The 19,909-nt window shown below is 34.4% G+C and overlaps 1 protein-coding gene and 1 long non-coding RNA gene across 21 annotated transcripts in view; one reads left to right on the top strand and one right to left on the bottom strand.

Moving 5' to 3' along the window:
- dgkza (diacylglycerol kinase, zeta a) overlaps positions 1 to 19,909 on the bottom strand; it is a 193,068-nt gene that overhangs the window by 107,066 nt on the left and 66,093 nt on the right. The gene's annotated exons all lie outside the window — the stretch shown is intronic.
- LOC141375417 (uncharacterized) lies at positions 791 to 5,173 on the top strand. The gene is made up of 3 exons (XR_012383446.1): positions 791 to 962; positions 1,046 to 1,346; positions 4,678 to 5,173. It is a non-coding gene; the product is annotated as an uncharacterized lncRNA (long non-coding RNA).

The raw sequence follows: 19,909 nt of genomic DNA, 5'->3' as shown, positions 1-19,909 counted from the left end.
TGAGTACTTTTGAAAGGTCTATTTTTTACTCATACTTAAACTAATATTTACAACAGATACTTTTACTCGCACTACATTGTTAGGTCAGTATGGTACTTTTACTTGAGTTTGATTTTTCAGTACTCTTTTCACCACAGCAAAAGACTGAAGAGAGAAAATGAAATGAAGAGAAGATGTCAAAGTGGGAGAACACAGAGCCTCAAAGCTTCACCACATTACATAACAAACATAGACCAAAGCTAGGGTAGTTACCAACTAGAACAAACTTTTTGAAAAGAACTTTCGAAATAAACTTCTTTGCAGCCTCATTTAATTTAAAATGACATTTTTGTAATTTATTTATTATAATTTCATTATTTTTTGAAAAATCTGATACATTCATTTCAGAAAAACAGCTGTTAAATACATTTTATATGTATCAGTCATCTTTTTGATAATGTGTGAAAAGGATGAACTTTAAAAGGGTTATTAGGGGAGTGTCATGCAAAAATGCATGTGGGATGCTATAAGAGAAAAGCAACTGACAGCAGAAAGTAAATCCACGTTTACTGAAACACAGAATGTGAAGAGCCGCATATGCATTCACACACTGTACACTTCCTTCCCCCACACCTGAACCCACACAAACACTTACTCACTCTGCCTCAGCCGATATGCATGTGCACACAAACAGAATCTGTTCTATGCAGATGCTGTACCAAAGAGCCGTTAGATGAACTAAGATGCACATGTGTGTGTGCGCGCGCACGTCTGCATCTGCCATATACGGTAAAGGTGCAGCTCAGGCAGAGTCTCTGAAGTTACACTGCTTAACAGGCACAAATTAGACCCAGTGTTTTTTTCTGATAGTCTTGACAGTACCAGACAGAAAGGGTTTTAGATTAGCATTTCATAAACCAGACAAGGAGATTATATTTAGACCTCCATCTCTGAGTGCGGCCGTGGGAGGAACGAGAGGGAGTGTGAGTCACCACGCAAACAAGAAACACAAGCAAGCGTCTGTTGGTGTATTTTTTTTTTTATTTGGTCGTCGTGTGTCTCTTAGCCTCTTATAGGTCTCTTAGCCTTCTCCCATAGCAACTGTTGCTGCTTCTTTCTGAGTGTCAGAGCACATCGGTGCCTGATAATAATCTGGAACTACTACCTAAGGCCAGCTGTCAGTCACATCCGCTGACAGCCCAATCTTCATTTTCCATCTAAACAGCCGTTCTCCTTCTGCAAACACACACATGTATGAGCACACAGGCTGGGGAAGACACTGAGAAACAGAGGCACCTGCTGGTGAGAAGCTGAAATCACAGACGTAACAGCGAGTGCCAAGAACTACATGACAGATTGGGACACAGGTATTCTGTTTCTGTGTAATTAGACAGAGTTATCAAACTCTCCTTCATATGATTACTACCACACTCTCAGAAAAAAAGGTACACTGGGGTCACTGGAGAGGTAGCTTTTGAAAAGGTACACTTTTGTACCATGCAGATGGACATTAGTATATTTAAGGTACACTTTTGTAGCTTTAAGGTACTGCGAGGTACACATTTGTACTTTTTAGGTATTAATAAGTACCTTTAAGGGCCTATTAGGAAGAGAAATGTACCTTATGTAGATGTAGATGCTGAGTTTCCTCAAAAAATTTCAGCAGATGTGACAGTTTATGCAACATTCAATACAGTGTCTTTATGAATTTAACTTGTGCTCTTATTTAACACTTTTTAAAATGTCTTAAATTGTAGAAAGGCAAATTAAATCATTTGTAAATAACAAAAAAAAAATCTAATTGATGATGTTAATTTAAACTCTCTTTTCATCAATAATCAAATGTCAGTTGAAACACAATTTTTCACAGCACAAAATTAATTTTGAATGATCATACGAATAAATTAAATAAGCATGATGCTTGGAACAAATTTGACACTAAAGACACCAAAATTGTAATAATATCCCACAACATTGTTGTTTTAAGTGTATTTCGAACTATTGTTTTTTTTCCTTTGCAATAATAATTAAAAATAATAATATAATAATAAATAATAAATCATCTTTTTAAATAGTAGTGAATAACATTTCTACCCTAAGTGTATGTATACCCATCCTCCAGTAGATGGCAGCAAATCACAACGTAATGTGTAGTACACCAAGATTATGTTTTCAGAACAAGACTCATATCATATTGACAGTTTAAAAACTAAATCTAGAATTCCAAATCAATGCAGTATGTATTTTTCATAATCATCAAAATGTGATCATACCAAAGTTTTCTGTTGCTTTCATGGTAGTTATAAATAACAGTAGAATAATGAATAATAAATAATAATAATAACAGTAGAACCTAACATCATTAAAATTTGGGAACACTTTTTTTACAGTCTCCTTATGTTTACAGATTACAGGAACTTCTTAAAATTAAATACAATTATATTTTTTAATTAAATATTAATATTATATTATCTACACATTTTTTAAATGTTCAGATTAAGCTTCCTCCTCTTTAGCAAAGGACATTACGATTTCCTCCACTGCCTAAACATGCTATAGTAAATACTATAACATACACTTGCACAAATCCTCTAACGCAGCATAGCAGCATTTTGCTTCTTCCAACAACTTGAGAGAGGTCTAATGTCAGCGTGTGTATGGTTCAGGGTTAAGCTACTGTACAATGTTGGCAAAAATCAATAGTAACCATTATTTATTTGAAAACCGCTCACGCACTGTACTTAAAGGGATAGTTCACCCAAAACTAGTTGATTTATTTTTTAAAAATTACATTTCCTCACTATTCACGAGGTTCCAAACTGGTTTTCAAACTCAGTTCATGGAGGGCCGTAATGTTGCACAGTTTAGCTTTGACCCAATCACCCAATTGACTCCTACAGGCTTGTTTGAAACGTGTAGGTAACCTCCTTAGTGTTTAAGCAGAGTTGGAACTAAACTCCCAAGGGCTGAGGCCCTCCGGGAACAGAGTAAGACATCCCTGTTCACAAACATAATGAATGTATTTTTTCTGTTGAACACAAAATAAAGAAAAAGCAGCCACTGACTTCCATTTAATGGGGCGAAAAACACTACGGAAGTCAATTCCTATTTTTTCAACATTCTTCAGAATATCTTGTCTTGTGTTCAACAGAAAAAAAGAAACAAGTTTGGAATAAGTGAAGAGTGAGTAAGTAATGGAAGAATTAAGATTTCTGAGTGAATTATCTCTTTAATTATGCTCTTTAAATTATTTTCGGTCCAACTCTATACTGCATACTAAGTGGCCTTAATTAATATGTACTTAAGCTGAAATGAATATTTCCTTACAATGTACTTTTTTACATTGTACTTATGCTTGATTAAACACCTGCATGTATTTTATCTGTAATAAATTTCCATAATAGGGTACAGTATATGCACAGCTAGTGTTGCTTCTAATGATGATAAACTTCTGGTGAACGGTTAATGTGACTTTTCAATTTCATAAGGTTCCTTTTTTAATGTAATTGAAATATAACCAGTTAAATAGACTTCAGCATTAATTTAGTTGTTCAAGAGTAAAATGAGATGAAAAGCCTTTTACAGACACGCACCTGTAAGGATCAGCAGGCTGGCAGAGAAACTCCATTTAAAATACTGGGGTAAAATAAATGTATATATTTAAGTTCATGTAGTGCTTCTTGTTCTGAGACCTACTTTAAATTACATATCCATCAGGCACTGAAGATTGTTGAATTTTAAGGAAAACAAACCTTAAACGCGCCGACTTTCTAACAGCAATCTAACAGTTTACCAGAAGCATTTGACCTAGGTTACTGAAAGATTTAAAATCCTTCTGCATATACCCCATTATATTTATAATTACACTGTTGATCATCTCGTATAACTTAACCCACCTTTAAACCTACACATACCACCAAACCTTTCCCTAAACTTGCACATATCCTACCCTGAAGTCTAGTGCATTCCATTATAAAGACAATAAGTAAATTGCATATATTTATTATGCACAATTGCAAGTACATAATAGTTAAGGCCCACTAATATAAAGTGTGACCATATTTTCTGTTAAGGGTGATTAAGTATAAGATAAGTGGAGAGAAGGCACAGTTTATATGGCATGAAACCATTGTGACTATGGAAAGTCCTTATGGAAAGAAAGCCCAAAGCAATGTAGCAATGGCTATCATGCACATACTGTTTAAAAATGCTCACTGTGACTTTAACATGCTGCAAACAGATGTGTTATTTAGCTCCTCAACCTCTCTGTCTAATGTGAAAAAAAGAGATAGAAGCAGTCAGACAAACTCCTGTCATGTAGAATAACATGCTGTCAATAAAACTACACATCTTCCATGACTGTTGTAAGATCAGAAATCACAATGACTCATACCGTTTTTAACTGTGACATGCGATTGCTGGTGGCCAATTAGAGCTTCCAGCAAATGTGAAGCTGATATTAATCCTGGTTTGATTTTGAACCTCGCTTTAGGAAAGGTGGCAGGTAGATACATTATTGATCCCCCTGATTCTGTCAGGTTGCATCAATAGACTCAGTCTATCAGACAAATAGCACACAACAGGCCAGACTTTGTCTTTGAGATGCTAATGAGATTTTTATAAGGTCAATACAATAGACAGTGTTTGTATTATCCATCTCTTTTTTTCTCATAATTGTTGAACACGCTTCTCCTCCAGGTCTACTCATTCACTCCAAGCCGAATTGAAACTGACATTTACGCCTAGAAGACAGGCATACTGACAAGGACAGTAAAGATGGCAGCCTCCAGCATCATTCGGTCACTAGTGCATCATTTACTCTCCTGAGGGCAGTGGAGTGAAGTTTTTTCACACAACTCTTACTAACTGCCTCTTTTACCATACACGTATAGATAGATTCAACATTTTACAGCTTCAGACACATCAATACAATGACATCTCCACAACATCCTGATTTGTTTAACCTGTCAGCACTCATTGTAAAAAAGATCTACCTTGTCAATATTGCCAGCACTGCCAAAAACAAAAGCAAATAGTTACATTTCTAAAGAAATGCGGTAATATTTGTGAAAATGTTTGACTTAAGGGCTAACTATTCCATTTTGTTTGGCAATGTGAGCATTTGCAATCCTTTTGGAACGAATTAATAGGTGTAATCTCTGAAACTATTGGTAAATAAATCCCTGTCTGCCCTAAAGTCTGTATTCTTGGTCTTTTTCACCTGCCTTTCACTGTATTGCCGTTCATTGGAAAAGTATTGATGGTTCATCTCTGTCCCTTTGGATTAATGAAATGTCTTCTTGTAAAAACTGCATGTATTTTACAAGATTTAAGACCTTTTCATTTTTTAGGTGAGAATGGACTGACTGTTGAGTAACAAACAATGTGATCATACTGTGTAAGTGTTTAACGATATTTGACTGTGTTATTACCTGCATTGTGTTTGTTATGACTGTTTTACAAAATATATCTTTCGGATGAGATGTTAAACTGAGGTTTTGACTATTTTTGGTCATTAAAAAACCCAGAAAAAGATCCTTCGAAAAGGATCCTGGCCAAATTTTCCATTGGAGTCTCTGTCTCCTCTCTACTAATAATCTGGTGTGTAGTGTGCAGTCAGGCGCAATATGGCTGTCGGTGCATAATACATGTGAATGCTGCACACTGGTGGTATGAGGAGATCCCCCCCAAAAATGTGTAAAATGCTTATATTAAATGTAAGAAATTATTAAATTAATACTAAATAAATATTTTTTAAATAATTATTTGTTTTGCATTCCTTTTTTCATTATCATTTTATTACTATTATTAATCAATTAATTAATTTATTTATTTATTTATTTGTGAATGTGTATATATTTTATGGATCTGTTGGGATAGGTTGGGTGTTCTTTGGTCGGTATTTAATTTGGTTACTAATACAGTACTGTATGTATGTATCACATTTTTTTAAACAATAAAAGTATTTTTTTAGAAGAAATGCGGTAAACTTTTACAGATGAAAATAATAAACATTAACTCAATATAAGAAGTTTTTAAATTACGGCAAATTTTAATGTAATTTTAGCCAACACAACTGCCACTTGGTTTCCCTATTTCATGGGGACTTTATAGTCATTTTTATGCCATCAGCCTGTTGTCTTGTTGTAATGTCCTAGTTCAGCAAAATCATCTACTGAAGTCAATTGCAGATATACTGTAGATATTCATACATGTGTAAATCCATGTTTGCAGACACTCAACTTCAGAGTGTTTAAGAAGCAGTTTAGACCACTCCAGCTTTTTTTTGTAATGTCAATACCTGTCATCTGAAGACCACTTAGTGCCTTCATTATTTTTGACAGCAAAAAAGACATTGCATCACATTTACACCCACACCACATAGTGTGTTTTCTGTTTCTTCTTTTATTTTTATTTTTTGCCTGTTCTTTCAGCTTTGTAACTGTGTCCTCTGATTACCGTTGAAACATTTGTAAATGAGATTTACATCATGAAACATCAACTTGAAATAACATGTTTTAAATGTAATTAATTGGAGCTTAAGCAATAAAGGCAATGGGACAGATCACATCAGAGTTCTATGCTGATTTGAAACAGAATTTAATTGTGAGATCAGCAAACAGATTTCAGGATTGCACCATTCCTTTATATGCACTGTAAACGATTTCTGTTGTTTTCACGGTATTATACTGCATTTCTCAACAGTTGTTTACTGTATAAGCTATGCACAGTGTGTTACTGTATATATTGCTGTTTTCACAGCATGATAATGTATTCTCAACATTTCCATACTGTGAACATGATTAACAGTAGGCTACTGCAGATTTTACAATGAATTTTGGGAAAAAATCAGTTACTGTGCATCTAAATACAGTACTGCAAATGACCATGAAAAACTCTACACACACTTTATATTATTATTATGTTTATTTTTTTTTTTACAAAGTATTTTGTGAAGAAAAATAAAATAACCTATTTCTTCAGACTGTTCAGTGCATAAAGCTGTCCCCTGGTTTTCCATATTTGGGTGTACTGCACCTTAATTTTATAAGGTTAACATGAAATAATTAAATCATTTTTAATCAACATAAATTTGTGCTTAACCAAAACGTAAACTGGAACAAAAGTAATTGAAACATGAAACCAAAGTTAGCTTAAATGTCATAATGACCAGCCTGCTTTAGACGGATTCATGAGGTTAGGGCACCCGTCATCACCATGGAGGTCACATATCTCCGCATTTTCAAAACAATATTTTAAAATACCCACCATCTCTATAAATAAACCACAGACTTGAGTTTAAAACAACTACATTCCCGCATGAAAAACGGTTAAAACTAAATTTCATAACACATTCATTATAGAGCCATCTAAGACCGGGGCAAGTCTCACATGTCTAGCCGATTATAACCTCGTTTCGCCGGATACATGAGTGATGATGGACACCCTGGAGGTCAGAATCTCCGCTATCGGCAAAGCACGCTTACAATTTTCACATGATATCTATAAATAAACCACAGATTTAAGTTTGTAAGAACTACATTCTCGCATGAAACACTGTTAAAATTTCATTTCGTGACATATTAAACGCAATATTTATAATATTAGCTGGGCTTTCTCATCCGCCATTACCATTTGCTTGTTGATGTGAAATGAATTCTGGGAGAAAATAATATTAATTCTCAAAACACTTCAAACGAACTTTATTCGTATTGTCAAGGTCAGATATATGTAATAATTTTGCTGGTAAAGTGAATAAAAAACAATGTTACTATATTGTAATCAATTTCACGTTTGCACTGGTTCGGTTCAGCACTCGAGCGACTCTGAATCGTATTGAACCGTTTGCTCGGGAATTATTTGATCACACGTGTTCACAAGCACATTCAGCAATATGCAATTAGTGTATAATTAGTGTATAAATGCGTGTGGCCCAGCAGTATAACGAAATAGTAATGAATCAAAAAGGAATCTGTTTTTAGGCGGATTCGATTCTTTACTGTTCACTAAGGAGCCGATTCATAGAACCGAACGGACACGACTCGACATGCAGGCAACGGCTCTCCTAATTTGAAATTCACCTGTCATCTATCATCCAGCGAATTCATCCTCGGTAAGTGTTTTAAAGTCAAATTCTGTCCGTTAAAGGATTGTTTTATAAGTATTTCTGTGTATTGTGTGTGTAATTTAAAAGAATTAACCAAGTGACATTAGTTGTAGGTTCTTATGTTATGTCACGCTATCCGTTAACATACGGTATTTTAAACAAGAAATAACAGACGCCAGGCGGTCATTGTAGTGTTTGCGAGGTATTAGATACAGTGAGTTTATCTTGAGTGAGTTTTTGACCATACGTTAAGTTACCTGAAAAACATAACTTCAACTTATTGTAACTGCATTAATGAATTCTCTATTTCAGCACAACACTGAGATGAAGGCGAAGTCACCATGAAAAGTTAAACGTTTACCGTTAAGGTAAGCTCTGGTCTTCACATAACGTTAGTCATTTTGACTAAGCTATCATTATGGTAAAATTTTTCAACTGTAAGTTAGTTATTTAAACTAAACTCATAATGAAATGAGTCTTAACTGTTTTATTAAATGGAGCTGAAAATTCAATGCAGTTGAATTATTTTAAGCTAACGTTAATATTAACAAAATACATATTAATTGTCTATTTCTCAATAATGTTAATGAGCTTGATGTATAGTGTGTCATTAATTGTACATTTAATTTTTGGTGTTCAGGTGTACCTGAGGTGAGTGTACGTTCTGAGTACACAGATATAAGCCAAAGTCATATTGATCCTAATCTAAGAGAAATTGATGGGGTCAGGGAATGATTTGTGTACAAATGTATTTTAACCCCATACAGATTGGTATGGTTGTACCATATATTTAGATTAATTAATGTTAAGTCTTATTTTACTCTTATTATATTTATCTGTTTTTCAGCTACAGTAATTAATGTTGAAAAACTGATGCAACCAATCACTCCTCACTTGATTGTTCAAGGTAATGTTGATGTCTTCCTCATTTTGATTAGATTTTTAAATGTCAAGTTGTTCACAGATTTGTTGTGAGGAGTTTCATGTACAACCTCTTTTTCTTCTTCCAGCAGTTCCTAAGAAAACTTTAAGAAAAAAAAAAACATCTGGTGTTAAAACAGCCACGGCTATGCTATTTGCCTACCAAGTGCTGAGTGAATATTAGACAAACATTTTTTTCTTTAACTGTTGTCTTTGTGTTTATTAGCAATTTTACTGGGCATATGTGTTTGTTTTCAAACAGCCTGGAAACTGTAAGTTTAGTTCAACATGTTATTTTATGCTATTCATTTTTGTCTTAACAAGGATTGCATGTTGAAGCTATCGTTTTATAGTGGGAAAATGTAAAAGAGAATCACTGAATACAATGGCATAATGATTCTGCTTGTTCAAAGAAGGTACTTGATTTAGTTTTCCTCAAGCGACACATCAGTTTTTATGACTATTGCTTGACACTTGAATTGAAGGGACAGTTCACCCCAAAATGAAAATAATAGCATCTTTGGCATCCTCCACTTGTTTCAAAATAGTTAGATATTTAATTTGTTCCGTTGAACACAAACTCGTATTTTTTAAAGAAATTTGGTTCAAATATGGATGTCAATAGTTACTGGTTACTAACATTCTTCAAAATATCTGCTTCAGTGTTTAACAGAAATTCAAACTAGTTTAAAACACGTGGAGTAAATAGTGGCAAAATAGTAAACTATTCCTTTAAATATTTTATTCTGAGACTTATTTATATGTGTCTTGTCTTTTGTCATATTGTCCTTCTAGCCCAGATTGTGATGGACCTGGAATGCGACACCAGTTACTCTAAAGACAAGAACCGAATAAAGCACAGATGTGGAGGGATTTGCAGCCAAACTAACTGGAGGGAAGGAACCTTTAGGTAAAAGCACCTGCTTTATTTAGATCTGAAGTATTTTATTTGACATAGAGATTTATTGTTTTAATTCTAATTTAAAGCAAACAAGGTTGAGCACCCCTGGTCTAAAAGCTCAAAAATGCTGTTTCCGTGATAAGGTTAAATGTAGTTTAGAAATAGATTCATTAGGATCAATGCTTAAAGTAAACATTTTCTTCTCTCTGTAGACCAAACATGTTTACTATCCTCACATTTTAATAAATTGTTTCTGTTTTTGTTTCTTACAGTGTGGGTGAACATACTACCTGGATGTCCAACAAAGGCTGCACAAGAGCTCACTTGATAGCACACATTCTGTCCTGTCTACATCTCTGATGACCTGGAAGTGCTTCGACATCAGTGAGTAATACATCTTTATATTGTCATGCATACAGGATTTCTGTAAGCTTAGCTTTAATGTTAGTTTGTAATCAGCAGTGACTGTTTTAAAAAATTAAGTATTTAAATTATTCTCAACGTTTTACTGATGCTGTGCACAGTAACGTTATGATGATTTAGTTTGAGGAAATGTCACTAGAGGGTTTGTATAAAAATAAATAAATAAATAAATTGTATGAAATGACTCGATAAAATGTTTATTTGTCTCGCTGACATGCCATCACTGCTGCATATTAAAATACAGTAATACGAATTGACCGCAGAATATTACCACAAACATTTCATTTAGTAGGCTAGACTGCTCTTTAGTTCTCTACTCAACTTTAACACATTTCCTCGTGTCGCTGAGCCTCTCTGCAGATTTTGCCAAAAATGAATACTTAGTGATTACTTTGTTTTATGCAAACCAAATATCAGTAACTCATCATTAGCATTATTTTAAAAAATCACCCACGGCTTTCATGTTCTCTAACGCAATCTTATCTGTAAGTTAGAAGTGGATTTATACGTGTTAAAAGCCTAAAAGTATTTAATTAACATTAGTCACGTTAAATTAGATTATTTTTATTTATTTAATTTTAAATATGTAGCCTCTTAAAGTGAGAATGAACTGTGTTCACCCCTCTTAAATTCGTGGAAGCACTAGTAGTGTGATCATGGAATCAGATATTCGAGCTATACAGAGTCGGACATTAAGTTAAGATGAGACTTTGTTTTTTACACACCTGTGTGGACACCTGAATAGCAATCTTTAAGAACAATGCCCGCTGATCTTTTCCCCATTAACGTTAGTGTAATTGTGAATTGACAACAAACTGTATTTCACCAACAAAAACAATTAAAAAAACTGTTATATATATTATAACTGTTTTATATATATATATATATATATATATATATATATATATATATATATATATATATATATATATATATATATATATATATATATATATATAAAACAACAGTGCAGTGTTTCGTTTCTGAATGAATTAAATGGTTTGAGGGATGATTAGTTTTTACTTCAGTGATTGATTTTGCCTGTCATTTTTGCAGGATCATCATCATGTTGCTGCCCTTTTTCACTGTCCCTTTCCACATCATTTGGCCTTCATCATTTCCTGTCTTGTAGCAGTATTTTCACCTGTTTTTAAAATTGTAATAATTTTTGATGCATTAATTGTTGACTGGTTTTAATGATCAATTGTTTATTAGTGTTCTGTTGCTTTGTTATATTGAATTATTGCTACTGTTTTAGCATGGTTTACACAATAAACCTTTATTTTGAAGTTAAAGTTTCAGTTTATTTATTTTTCTTGTATTTCTTGAACAGTTAAAATAACACTTGTGCAATTTTTGAACATTTTTACCCATTATAAAGTAGCACTATTAAATAAAATAAAATAACATTTAATAACTGTAAAATACTATACAGTAATAATAAAAGTAACGTTAAAATACCGTAGTTCTTCATGGTAAAAATGTACAATAAAATACTGTTTTCAGTTTTGCAGTATGTGTATCACTACTGTAATTGGTGTTACAGTAAAAATCAACAACAGTAAAATGATGTATTACATTTTACATTAAATGTAATACTAATGTAATTAGTATTACAGTAATGTTACCGTTTTATGAAATACAGCAGCTACTGGATAATTGTTGCCAGTAACTTACTGTTGATTTAACAAGAAATCGTTTACAGTGTGGGACTTGGTCTTCAATGAACTTTCAGGCGATGTTGCAAATATGGTCACAGAGTGAACAGACTTTCCTTGAAAAGGACTTTAAAAATAAAAAAGGGACACCCCACACACACACACAAAGAAAAGACTCCAAACCTGGAGTATGAGATTATTTTTAGTGGCTGTGCTTTTTTCCTTCTGTCCATTTATCTTTTTACAGATACCACTGAATAAGAGAAGAATGAACAGACATGGCAAGAAAGGGGCTGGTGACCTTATTGAGAATATGTGTGTGTGTGTGTGTGTGTGTGTGTGTGTGTGTGTGTGTGTGTGTGTGTGTGTGTGTGTGTGTGTGTGTGTGTGTGTGTGTGTGTGTGTGTTAATGGGGAGCAGGATCAGAGGCTGCTTCAGTGGCAGATGGCTGCTATTCCCAGTGGAAGAGAAGTGATGTCAAAAATACCAGTAGTTTGGTACCAAGCCGATATGCCTGCATGAGGAGAGCACTCATACTTCACTGTGATGTAGCCTTCAAACTCAAAAAAAAAAAAAAGCAAAAGCTATTGCTGAGGTAGTAAATTTTTCAAAAAATACATTTCTTTACCTTTCAGGTCCACTTCAGTAACTTACAAGGTAATGTGGACTTGTTAGGTACAAACATGTACACAGTAAAAAAAATAAAATCCTTTATTTTACTTTTTTTTTCCCGACAGCTCGGGTGCCAGAAAGAAAGTAAAATAACTGTCGTTAAATTACAGAAATTTCCTGTAAAATAACAGACGTTAAATTACAGAAATTTCCTTAAAGGTAAAATTCCGGTAAATTTCTGTAGTTTACATCAGTTATTTTATGATAGATTTCTGTAATTTAACTGCCGTTATTTTACTTTTTTTTTCTGGCACCCGAGCTACCAGAAAAAAAATTAAAACAAATAAGAATGAATTTTTTACAGTGTACCTTTTAAAAAGGTATCCCTCTGGCTTTTACTTTTAAAAGTGAACCTTGATTTAAAAAAAATTGCTGGTCTTGGCTTTTTAATAAATACATATATGTAATAAATAACAAATATATAAAAAGACAACATTCAAAAGATGATGTTGTGGTCCTTTTGGTCTCATGTACATGTCTTTGCTTTATAATTGCTTTAATTGATTTATACAAATATGATTTATCTCTACAGGTTTAAATAAAGTTTAAAAACAAATGTTTTACAACAATACAATGTATTCATTCACAATGCTGCATATTTAAAAATAAATGTAGGACTATTTAGTAGTACAGTGGTCTCCCGCCATAACAGTTCAACTTTGACAGTCTTTCAGATTTTTTTAGTGCAATTTGACATGCTTTTTTCTTTTACAGCTCATTGTGTTCTGCTTCCTGATTGGCTGTAGGCTATTATCAATCTTATAGGCTATTATCAATCTTCTTCGTGACATGTCTCCTGTACAGTATAGAAATCCGTTCAGCTTGCCAAATTGACATAAATATTTGATCCTAGCAGTGTGAATCTGAAGTGCTGTACTGTATGTTTGCGAGTTTTCTCCTCAGCAAACCCCAGAATGTCAACAAAACATTCTGCACCGTCAAAGAAACCCACAGTAGCACCCAAATGGCAGAGCAAAATGCTGACCATCACACAAAAAGTTGGACGTCTGGACATGCTAAAGGAAGGTAGAAGTTATGCAAGTATTTAAACAAAAGAGAAAAGTGTGAAAATGGTAATGCCTATCTGAGAAAATAGTGTAGTTTTACAGCCTTAAATCTGCTATAATAATTGTAAAAAATAAAGCGGACTACTTTCACCTATTGCAGGCTATTTTCAGAACGTAACTCCTGCGATTAACAAGGGACCAATGTATAGAAAATTAGTGAAATGTTACTGCTATTGGTGTCAAATACTGAATATTTGACATTGTACAAACCCTGTGGGAGGAAGAACAAGTGGAATGAAAATGAATGAGGGCAGGCACTTTACTCCTGATGTACCAAACACACACACAGGATACAAGATCCCCCTTTTACTGCACACAGGCTGTGTCAGCAGAACAGATGCTTTCAAACAGACATGGATACTTACCTATGACTGATGATTTAGCTGTTCAGAGAACCAGTAATGGGGGAGAAAGAGAGAGGAATATTGATTGGCTTGAAATCAAACTGTCCAAACACTAGTGATTTCTGTTAATGATTAGAGCAGCTGTAATTACAGCATTTCCAAACATGACATTTGATTCGATGGCACTGATATTTACTCTAGGCTGAAATAGGAGGAGACATTTATTCTTACACAGAAGAACCTGTTGGACAGGCAGAAAACACATTGCATGCTGTATGCCTCTTCTTAACCTTTGCTTAAACCAACACAGGTGTGCTCAAACACACGACACAAAAAGACAGCGCATGACTGTGTGCAGACGGCTTTAAACTCATCTACACTCTTTACATCTAACGAGGATGTGTGTCACGGATGTTATATACTGTGCAGTACATGAGGCCTTTTGCAGCTAATGGGAGTAAATTTGTTATCAATAACTCCTAGTAAAGCATGTCCTTCTACTGAAAGTAAAATATTAAATAGGCTTATAATTTTAGATAAACATATTAATATTAGACAGTTACTTCAAATTAGAGTAAATCAATACAGGAACATTTTCACAATATACATTGTACATTTCTTCTACACAAAGCTACTGTATATTAGGGCGGTGTGATTTGGGGAAAATATCTGAATGTGATCTTTTTGACAGATATTGCGATTTCGATTTGATTTGCGATTTAATTTTTGTAGTCAAGATTAAGCTCAATAACCTGTATTGTAGCTTCTTACTGTGCGTTCACACCGAAAGCGGTGAGCGCCCAAGATCACTCTGGCCGACCCTGGCGACAACACTGTCTGCCTTCAGCTCCGGCGGCGAGAGCGTCAAAATTGGCTACATTGAACTCGTATTTAAAGGGGCAGTTGAAGCATATCAGTTACATTACGGCATGAAACATGCTTTCTGGAGTGAAAATGTTGCGCACTTCTTATCAAATTCATTGAATAATAGAAGATCAATTTGCATGTGGTGGTGTGACTTTGCTCCAGTTAATTATCCAGTGTCCATATGTCTGAAATATCCTGAAGCAGCAATACTGTTTTGTACTTTCGCGTGAGAATCCCACTTTTTTAAAGATAAATATATATAACAGTAATGCACATCAGTAACTCGACAATAACCTATTTAATGCATGTTCCTGTGAGAAAGCATTGTAAACAATAGGTAATCCAGCGACCGCAAAAATCAAACCCCTGGGAACAACTGTGGTCGGAACCAAAGTTTACAGTGAATGTGCTCTCTGGACTGCTCTCAAGCGGTGGACTTCTTCATCCGGATTGCTTGCCTCCAAACAATAAAGTAAACTTGATTTCAACTCTCCTCGACGCCTACACCCGTGAAGATGCACTGCTCCTCGCTGCTTATGGCCGCCGGCTCTCATTGAAAATGAATAACTTCCGGGTACTTTGACGCTTTCACCGCTTTCTGTGTAAATGTATGGTTACTGCAAAAATGCAGTGAGTGTTAGTTAAAAAAATGAACTGAAAGATATCAAGAAACATTTATTCAAATTTGTTTTTAAATATTTAAAAATCAAACACTCATTTTTCTCTTCAGCAAATTGTAAACACAAATAATAATAATAAAAAAAGAACACTCAACAAATTAATATAGTTGATAAAAGCCTTTCTGTAGCTTATATTGTCTAAAATAAAGTAATTATCCCAGATTCTACACAAAATATCATGACGTTAAACCTACAGATGTGGTACTCCAAAATAGCTAAAATACGTGCAAGAGGGAATCGTAAATCTCCTATCCTGAATTTAGATTATTTTTTTTTTTTAATCCATCTTTGGTCACTGCATTAAAAGGCACCTTGTTTGGCGAGTGCGTTATGGCATTAGTTATCTCCTGGCTGGGGTAGCACCAGCTGTTTGTAAGTTCTGTCTTAAACTGAAAGGTAAAGTCCACACTAGGGGCTTTAAAACTACTAGATAGTTTGTAACTAAATTTGTCAACATGTTCTTAAAGCAAACTGTAGTTAGGTCGTAAGCTCTCCATAAAAGTCTGCTTATAGTCGCATTGGATGATGTAATATCCAACAAGAAGCATTTAAATCGTTAAACTACTGTAACATTCTGCAATTAATGCATCTATATAAAACTGTCCTGTGAAAATGAAATGACAAATTATATTTGTATAGTTACAGTCAGTAACTACAGACGACGCACATACCTGCATTGCGAGTCGTGAATGCACGCAGAATTCATGAGGTTATCAAAACGTTCAACTTTCATTTTGTGGTGGTGGTGGTGGGCGTTCCGCATAGTTGGGCTACTTAATTCTGATTGAGCAGATCGAAAGTGTGCTCACTCAATTGGCTAAGACTGTCACACACAGATGGCAGTCACCATTTGCTCTAAATTAAATAATATATATTTCATATCACAGCCACTTGCAATAAGCTAATCGCAAAGTTTCAAATCGCAATTGCGATTTGATTTCGATTAATGGCACAGCCCTATTGTATACGATTTGGAAGGTTGTGCAACGTAAGGCGAAATATACATTTAAGTATAACTATGAGTTTTATAATTAAAATTTCATCATAAAATAAATATTTTAATCATATAAACAATAAATCCATGCCTTTTCTATATCCATGGTTTCCGTTGTTGCAATTTTGGAATTTTGAATTAATTTTAAGGCACAAGTTTTGGTCAATCAATTCATAATAAAGATGTTCTGCAGAATTGCATGTAAAAATAATAAAAATGCTCAGTAATTAAGATCCAATGTCCTCTTAAGTGCAGGCTTTTCAATCACTTTAATCAAATAAATGATTGTGAAAAGATTGGTAACAAGAAAATCAGACAAACAGCCTGAACTCAAAAAACACACAAAAGTTCAAAACTACACTCACTAAACTTGTTCAAACTACTTATTTAAAATCAGCTGAAACAACACAATACTTGAGCATTTTGGGGAACAACGTAATTGTTTAAAGTTCAATGAATCCCTTAAATGTGTCAACTTAATCGATTGGTGTTGAGACAACATGAATGAACTGTTTGAAAGCATTTTTAACAGTGTACTAAAGGTAAACAATGATTTATTACATCAGTCAGCTCCTAGATTCAATCTTTTTGATTGGCTACTTTTATTTCACGGGACACACTACCTTCAGCCTGCACACAAGAGATTTGACAACAACTTACAGACTAGTATTTACTTCCAGTTTGCAATGCTGCTGCTGTCAGATTGAACACAGCTGACAGGCTGCTTCATCTGTCATATCGGCTGCTGCATCAGTTTCTTTGCGATCTCTTCATTACACTGTGACTCATTTACAAAGCAATCTGTAGTCAGATGCTCTGAAAAAAGTATAAGCATCCAATGCCATTAAAAAACTCCATTTGTTCAAGATGCATGGATACTTCTGAACTGCACAGATGTGCAAATGGGCTATTTATATCACACACATACTGTATAACACAAAGTTCTTATATTTCACTCTTTCAGTTGCCCTGATTCAACCACATGGAAAACGTCAGATGCTCTATATTGCCGTTCTATAGACATTGGGGCATGGGTCAAATATGGACAAACCCAATGTTGACTTATTTTTTCAATTAAACTTAATATACATTTGTTTAACCCAATGTTTGGTTTTTCCATATTTGACCCACGGTTGGGTTACAACCCAGCCTTTTTTTAAGAGTGTAAGCCAGGGGTGACCAACCTGGAGATCAACCTTCCTGCAGATTTCAGGTGCAGTTTCAGTTTGAGACCATTGGTTTAAACTTTCCATTGATGATTTGCTCTATAGACAGTTATCTACAAATATATTTGTCCTGCATGGTGACATCGAAGATCCCACATTATCAAAATGAAGATACAAAGACCCCTTAAATGATAGAAGATTATTTTTTCTTAATTTTCTTTAATGCCCGTATGAACTAAAAGCTGTAGCCATTTTGTTTTAATTTTTTTGTATTGTGACGCAGTTCCTAGAGAAAAGGAAATCATGAGAAAGCAGCGGGTGTGGGTTTTTTCCACAGCGAGCTGATTGGATAAATTAAAGTAGGCATTTCATTCAGAAAGATCAGGAAAAGGGTTTCAGGAGAGATTTTACAACGTAACAGATACCTCCTGCTCACGATTTCTGTTTATTGAGAAAGCGCTGTCAAACTGACAGTTGGAGGGGCGTGGTTAATACATCAGACAGACACAAACTGACATTTTAGCTGAAAACAAACAGGAAGTGCATTTTCAGATTTTAATTTTCAAATAAACAGATAAGGGCAGACGTTTTCTTTCTTAATGACATGCACAGATGAATTGTTTACCCCAAAACTAGCAACATGAGCTTACAAAATCAATATGGTTAGCTTAGTTTTGCTTGTATCTGTACTTTAAGATTTGCGAAGCAGTAAGTATAAATGCTTCAATAAATAACACACAAAACAAAAAGATAAATAAATAAAAGAATTATTGAGCAGCACCTGTGCACAGAACTCCAAGTCAAAAGCAGCGCAAGATCCTGATTCAAGTGATATCAGCAGTGTTCTCTGGGACACCCACACATACAGTTAGACTCAAACTTCACTTCTCACACTTAACCGTGCCGTTTTTCACAGCGTTGCGCCCACTATCCGTTCCACCCCTCTCGGTGAAAATGAATTGTGACCTAGCAGGTAACTTTTTCCGAGCGTCTCCCAGCACTGTGCTTCTACGCCCCCACTCGCTTCGGCTGCTGTATGGGGCCACCTGCCTGCACTGTAGAAACAAGAGCCTACCTATAGAAGGAAAAGGTTCTTCGCCTGCTAGAATCAATACAGTTAGTCAAACTATTTTATATACTGAAGTTTGATTAACTGCACAGTTGTACTAACTATATAGCTTAACTGTTTCACAATATTCTGAGTTTCCATTCTGTCAAGCATTTACAATTTATTTGAAATAGGCCATTTAATATTAAATACAGTATCAAGATAGATTCATTTACACTGATCTTCAAAAGTCTGGAAGTAGCAACATTTTTCACTGCAATAATACAAAAAATAAATAAATAAATAAAAATTTACAATTAGATATCTTCCCTAAATTGCACAGCCATTATATGTAACTATATGATGCTGATCAGCCCAAACCACACATAATCTGATCTTTTCTAATGTGATTTGGGCCACTACCATATGCAATGTCAATAAGTAAAAAAATTATGAACAAAGTAAATAAAACTTATATTGATAAAATAATAATGTAAACAATATTAATAACTAAATTTACACAATGCTGGAAAGGTCAAATATACACCTAATAGACAAACTCTATACTAAATAATATTAAATCTGTGTTCTTGGTCTAAAGAGGAGAGTATGAGAGTTTACAGATTAAAACCAAGTAGCTATTATGTTATGCTTCTTCAAATCTGGATAAAGCAACCTTACATATTCACTCCATTTGGTCAGCAAAACATTTTTAATGTTACAATAGATTTTTATTTAGTTTGAATGCTGTATTAACTTTCTAATTACCAAAGCTGCATTTAGATTACATAAGATTTATTTGTTCTCTTAGAGTGTGTGATAGGGCTGTGCCATTAATTGAAAAAAAGTGCAAAATAAAAAATAAAAAACAGGACAGTGCGGACAAGTGGGAAGATGGCATCTGCCACTTCAGAAGCATTAATAGATGAATTCATATCAAAGAAAAACAGCATGTTGGTAATACGGGAACATCTTGGTGTCACAGACACGGAACAAAAACAGTAAATTTGTAATAGATGTCGCAGAATTGTTGCCAGCACAAGACATACAACAACCAGCACCTAAAAAAGCACCACAGGCAG

Source organism: Danio rerio, chromosome 7, assembly GCF_049306965.1.
Source record: "Danio rerio strain Tuebingen ecotype United States chromosome 7, GRCz12tu, whole genome shotgun sequence".
Taxonomy (NCBI): domain Eukaryota; kingdom Metazoa; phylum Chordata; class Actinopteri; order Cypriniformes; family Danionidae; genus Danio; species Danio rerio.
The sequence above is the reverse complement of the archived record's forward strand: the minus strand, read 5'-3'. Positions and strand labels throughout refer to the sequence as shown.